This window comes from Pinus tabuliformis, chromosome 3_1 (assembly GCF_031772625.1).
Source record: "Pinus tabuliformis cultivar Carrire ecotype Pingquan chromosome 3_1, CPIR1, whole genome shotgun sequence".
Taxonomy (NCBI): domain Eukaryota; kingdom Viridiplantae; phylum Streptophyta; class Pinopsida; order Pinales; family Pinaceae; genus Pinus; species Pinus tabuliformis.
In genome coordinates this window covers 884,346,130-884,352,616 of record NC_142301.1, presented here as the reverse complement: position 1 = coordinate 884,352,616, position 6,487 = coordinate 884,346,130, and positions in this window count along the sequence as shown.

Here is a 6,487-nt window from a genome sequence, read left to right as displayed (position 1 = left end):
GTTAAAGAGTAGGGCCATATGGATCAACGTTGGTGACAACAATGCCCATGAGGTGTAGAATAGACGATGATGGGGTGTACTGTTAAGTCACTCCATGATGTGAAGGTCACTAGTTAGAAACTCTGTGGGAAAAAATCCAGTCATGTTAAGGGATGGTGGCCTAGGACGGGTGCGATCCCTGATTGATTTTGACGGCTTAAATACCACTAGTTCACAGTTTCTCAAGCCAAAGTTTAAGCCTGTAGTCGTGTCCGGAGGACACAGACAACTTAACAAACAAGAACAAAAAAAACATTGGCAACAACAATACAATTTTTTTCCACCAGTTTGATAATGGGAGGAAACAAGAAAATACTATCTAGAGCATCAAAGACCTGGATGCCCATTCTCTTACTACATTTGAGGAGAAGGTGGAGGAGGGTGTGCAGTTTTTGAAAAACCTCTTTTCAACTCCTCTTGGGTATCCTATTTAGGTCATTCGACAGGTTGTTTCAAAATTTCCAAAAATTAGATCAAATGAAATGAACAAATTTTTCCTGGAAGAAATATTCAAATTTGAACTTATGGAGGCTTTATACTGAATCCAAAAATTGAAGAGCCCCCCCTGATGGGTTCCTGACAAAATTCTATCTTGGTTTTATAGACCCTATTAAGGAATTTTTGTTGAAAGTCATGAGGGAATATCAAGCCATTGGTAAGGTACTAAGATCCTTCAACTCCACTTTTCTATGTCTCATCCCAAAATCCCAAGAAGGTTTCTTCTTTGCATATTTTTGGCGTATTTCTTGTTGCAACCTCATTTACAAACTAATTTCAAAGATAATTTCTATATGAACAAATCCCATTCTAAGCTCCATCATATCGGAAAAATAATTTTGGTTCCTTCACAAGCGCAATATACATGACGCGATAATGGTTGCCTGGGAAGTGTTTCATTCTTTTAAAACTTCATGACAAAAGAAACTATTTAAAAAACGTGACCTTTCAAAGGATTATGATTAGTTGTATTGGACCTTTTTGATGTTGGTGCTCATATAATTGGGGTTCATGCTCCCTTTTGTTAATTGGATTATGGGATGTGTGCAATATGAATCTTTCATCGTGTTGATAAACAATGTTCCTTCTAATTTCTTCTTGGCTTCTAGGGGGTTACGAAAAGGATGACCCCTTTCCCCTCTCTTTTTCTTGATTGTGGTGAAGTTTTTCAGCTGGCTAGCAAAAGAATCAACTGGTAGGGGGGCCCTTCGTGATGTCTAGATATTGGTGAATGTTTTGGTTTCTCATATACTTTTTGTGAATGATATTTTAGCTAGCATATCGAGTAATTTAAGATATATCATTTCTCTCAAGCAATCTTTGGATCTTTTCTGCCGCGTCACTGGGATGGAGATCAATGGCCAAAAGTCTTATAACATTTTAAATGGACGTGAAAATGGTTTGGTTAATCAGATTAGAGCCCTCTTTCCTTTCCCCAAAAAATTACTAGATGATGGGTTAAAATACTTGGGTTTCTACATCAAACCAAACAAATATCATAAAGCTGATTGCTTATGGATGGTATGTAAGGTGAAAGCGTGTATCTGTCAATGGTCAAATCATTTTGTCTCTTAAGGTGGTTGATTGATTCTCTTCAAGTCTATTATCAAGAGCATGCCATGTATACTGGAATTCTATTTTTGGGATCCCCAAAGGGATCCTAAATATGATCAGGAATATCAAATTTCATTTTCTATGGATAGGTCGAAGTAATTACAAAGGTTTTCCTATGGTTAGTTGGTTCTGCATTATTTCTCCTAAAGATCTATGCAGATGGGGCTTAAAAGAGCTCCACTTGTTCCCAAAATCATCGACGACAAAGAGTATATGGAGGCTTATAGAGGTTCCTTCTTTGTGGTTTAAGGTGATAAAAGCTAAATATTTTTAAGGTCTTCCACCATTGATTGGTTTAGTGAGCCCAACAAATTGACTAAAGGTTCGGTTGTGTGGAAGCTCTGGTTAGAGATTTCCCTTTGATGGGAAAGTGGGAAACTTGGAAGGTGGGCGATGGGTGCCAGGTATGAATTGGATGAGACCCTTGGTATGGATTTGGGAATGAATATTTACTTTCTACTCTGATCCTAAATGCCCTTGCACAATAAAATATCCACTTCATGGCTAATGCTGGTGCTCAACAACCACACATCATGGTTCATCTTGGTTGGATATATGTGATGGACCTGGGTATGGGGGATGAGATAGCACATGAGTCGGATAACTTCATTGATTTACTGGTAGAAAATCATATATTTCTTTGAGATGGCCCTAATTCACTTATTTGGTCAAAGAATCCCCTCTCAGGAGATTTTACTTCCAAGTTTGGATACGAAGCGTGGTATGGATATACACACTCTAATCATAGAGTTTGGTGGTGGAAGTATTTATGTATCATTAAAGCCCCCTTAAATTCATTTCTTTGTACCTAACTAGCCCTTAATAACAAACTTCTTACTAAGGAAAACCTTCACAAATGAAGTTGGCATGGCCCAAATTGATGCCCTTTGTGTCTACAATAAGAGGAATCCATCTCTTATCTCCTTACATGCTACTCTTACATCACAAAGGTATGTGAAATACTCTAGAAGACTTTAGGCCAAATTCTTGGTGGTGTGGGGACCTATTTCTGGATGTTGCATGTAGGTTTTGGTGGTTTGATAGGGTCGTTTCCTCTTTTAAGGGGCTTCCCTACATTCTCATTTCAAGCATCTGGTACACTTAGAATCAAGTAGGCTTTCATGACAAATGCATTCCCCCATATTTATGTGTTGGGAAGGTGGCAACCAATCCATGGAATATAAATCAGATCTCCCTCCAAATAAGTCTCAACTTTTAGTTATGCCTGAAATTGATTTTGGCTTTTCATGGGGTTACTGTGATGGTGCAAGCCAAAGCCACCCTCCCCGCTGTGGTATCGGGGATGTTATATATGAGTCATACACATTTCTTATATGTGCATTACACAACAGGGAATGGATCCAATAATAAAGTGAAATTTGCAGCTCTTTGGGTCCTATTAGAAATCACTCAGAAGAAAGGTGTGACAAGCTTACAAGTGATGGGTGACTTCAAACTCATTATGGAGTGGGTGAATCACATGATAAATGTCAACATCATTGGCCTTGACTCCCTCATGGCATACATCATAGATGCTCAAAATTCCTTTGCCCATATAAGTTTCTGCCATATCCTCTGAGAACTTAATACTTAAGCTGATGAGCTATCTAAGGAAGCACTACAACTTCCTAATGGCTTGATTGGTCTCTATGAATTCCCAAATGGCATTGAGACCGAGTTAATGGAACAAATCTAAATTTTTGAAGCATCATATGTTTTTTCTTGAAGCTCAAAATATGAAATCTAGTTCTTGTTGGGTGGGTGGGGTGGGGGGTTAGGGATACTCTCTGGATGCTACAATTTTTTGATATTGTTTTGTTAATGGAAGAAGGAAGCCATGCCCATTATTGATAGATTCAGATATAATTTTATAAAGATGCGTTAGTGACGAATGGATAATGTATACATTTTATCTCAATAATATATATGTATTTTTTTCTCTTGAAAAAAAAAAAATCTATGAAGTTGATATTGAAATATTAGTTAACATGGACACGAAAATATTGTATTTAAAGCTTGCAATGAAATATTTTAAAGAGTGGAATAATTGCATGTCTCCCCGGTACTAGAAAGTAAAAATACAATAATTTTTTCCTTCAATTACTTTATCTCTCTATATAAAATTATGTTAATATATAAATTAAAATATTTTATTTATGATTGATAGAAGTATATTTTTGTTAAAATATATTTCTCTTTTAAATATCACATGTCAAGTATATCATGGGCACAAGAGCAATTACACACCTCTTTTTTAGTGGGATGTAATGTCATCATTATTTTAAATGCCATGTATCCATACTAAAAACCAACATACCCCTCACGCAGGGGAAGGGAACACCAAAGGGGAAGAGGTTACATTTTGGTTATATGTAAATGTATTGAATGCAAAATTAAAAATTCATTTAAAACAAGTGTTGCACGATCAATGTTAAATTAACAATGATTAATAGACAAATCAATCTTATAGTCTTGCTTTGGAAGGAACTAATAAATTGAGATGTATACACATTTACAATTTTACTCCTACATACATAATGGAGGGAAGTAACTCCTCGTAATTATATTTATTTACATCTTATTCCTATCCTTTTTTATGCAACACTTTGAATTTTTAAGAAGATAATCACTTCTTTGTGTGAATTAGTGACTTCTTTCATTTTTTCTCTATCTTCATCTCTCATTTTAAATATTTCATTCCATTTCTCGTTGGATTCCATCATTATTTTTTCTAGCTTAGCATTTACTTCTGTAATATTAACCATTTTTTATAAATTCAGAGCATTTCATACCTCCAAAATATTAAATTTTAGTTATTACTTTCTGTCGCTAACTTTGACACTGGGTAGCTGGGTGAAGAAAAGAATCAACAATTGAATAAATGTGTGATGACAAATCCATTTAGTAGTTGTTGATCTGTCTTAAATATGTTTTGTAATGTTGGATGCACTTGGTACTCTCTTAACAAGTGTTTAATCGATAAATTTAAAGGTAAAAACCACACAAACTTTAATTATAAAAAAGTTCAATCATTTGTGCTCTGCTAACCTTCACGTCTTTCAAATATGTAGCCTGTAGGACTCATCCTTTCCAAACTTGTAGGGCCCATCCAACCCCTCTAAGTATTGTGGGGTTAGAAGGGCATGAGACATGCAGACCCACAAGGCTTACCTTATGTCGATCCAAATGGATCATTCTTGGTTTACATTATATGGGTCCACATGGGTGATGGATTTTACGGCTATAAGTAGAGCCTACTCTCTCTCTCTCTCTCTCTCTCTATGTGTGTGTGTGTGTCTTGTAAATATGCATTATTTTCCAAAATTTCGAAACATTTATGACTAGGTAATTTTTTGTAAGTTATAGAATACTAATTTTAAAACATTTTCTATAACAAATCTACCACAATTAGTGATAAGGAATTACATAAGACAAACTGAACATCTCCATTGTCATTATAAAAGTTTGTGATCATAATGCACGATCAATTCTATAAATATTAAATATTCCCTACGAAGAATGGAATAGCAAATATTATGATTTTAATTTATATATATATATATATATATATATATATATATATATATATATATATATATATAATATTAATAATAATTATTAAATAATTTAAATAAATAAATAAATTATCTTTTTAAACTAACCATTGAAATTATGTTATTTAGTAATCCTAACTTTTATCTTAATAACCTAATATTATAACTTTAATATATATATATATATATATATTTATATATATATTAATAATTAATTTAAATAAATAAATAAATTCCTTTTTTAAACCAACCATTAAAATTATTTTATTTATTTATGTATTTTTACCTAATTTAACTTATTTCCATAAATAATAATAAGAAAAATAATAATAATATTAAATTAATAAATAATAATTTGACTTGGGTCCTAAGGTCAAAATTAGCCGTTGGAGACTCTGCTCATACTATTTAACATGCTAAGCTGGATCTGTTTCTTCAACTTGTCTTGACGATGAACCACACTAGTTGGTTCGAAACGCGTCGACAAATGTCTGTCTACATGTGATTTACGCCGAAGTTATTCTTTCAACTATTATGGACACAGAAGCCTCAATTCAACTAGAAAATATTTTATTAAACATCCATGAAGCCAAATGGTCAATGGGACAAAGAGGTTACATTTTTAGGAGGTTATGCCTCTACAAAAAATTAAAATGACAATATATGTAGAAGAGGGTAAAGAAAATTGTACCTCAAAGATTTGTTCTTGAACTCCATCACTTGAAATGTTGTTGTCCTCATGCAATCTAACAATCAATTGTTCCAAAAAGGCACAAGAAAACATAAGAGGATCATCCTTAAAGGGTTGATCTTTTAGCCAATTTATATTCGACATCATAGGAAACATTGTAGAGCACTAACGTGGTATTTTGAATGTCTCTTATAGAATCAATTCACCAATTTGCTTATTTCAAAGGTCAATAAACAATAGTCTGAACTAAATACTTAGAAGGGCTTGGAAGTATTTTACAAAGCACCAAATATGAACCACCATCATACTGCTATTAGGCAACAACCACAACACTATATTGTGCGTTTTCAAGTTCAACTAATATATTTTTGTGATTTCTAGCATTTCTCCATGTATGAATCGCCCTTCCTATGAAAATTTGGATGATAAGACCACACATAACCGAATATGACCATTCTCCTTTCAAAATGGCATTAGAATCTTGTAGAAAGATGCAGTTTCTATCTATAGGGGAAGAGACCAAGTCTTCTATTCCCGTCCACCCTGGTATAAAATAATTCAATTCGGTAAGTGCTTCTCTTAAGACCAACGG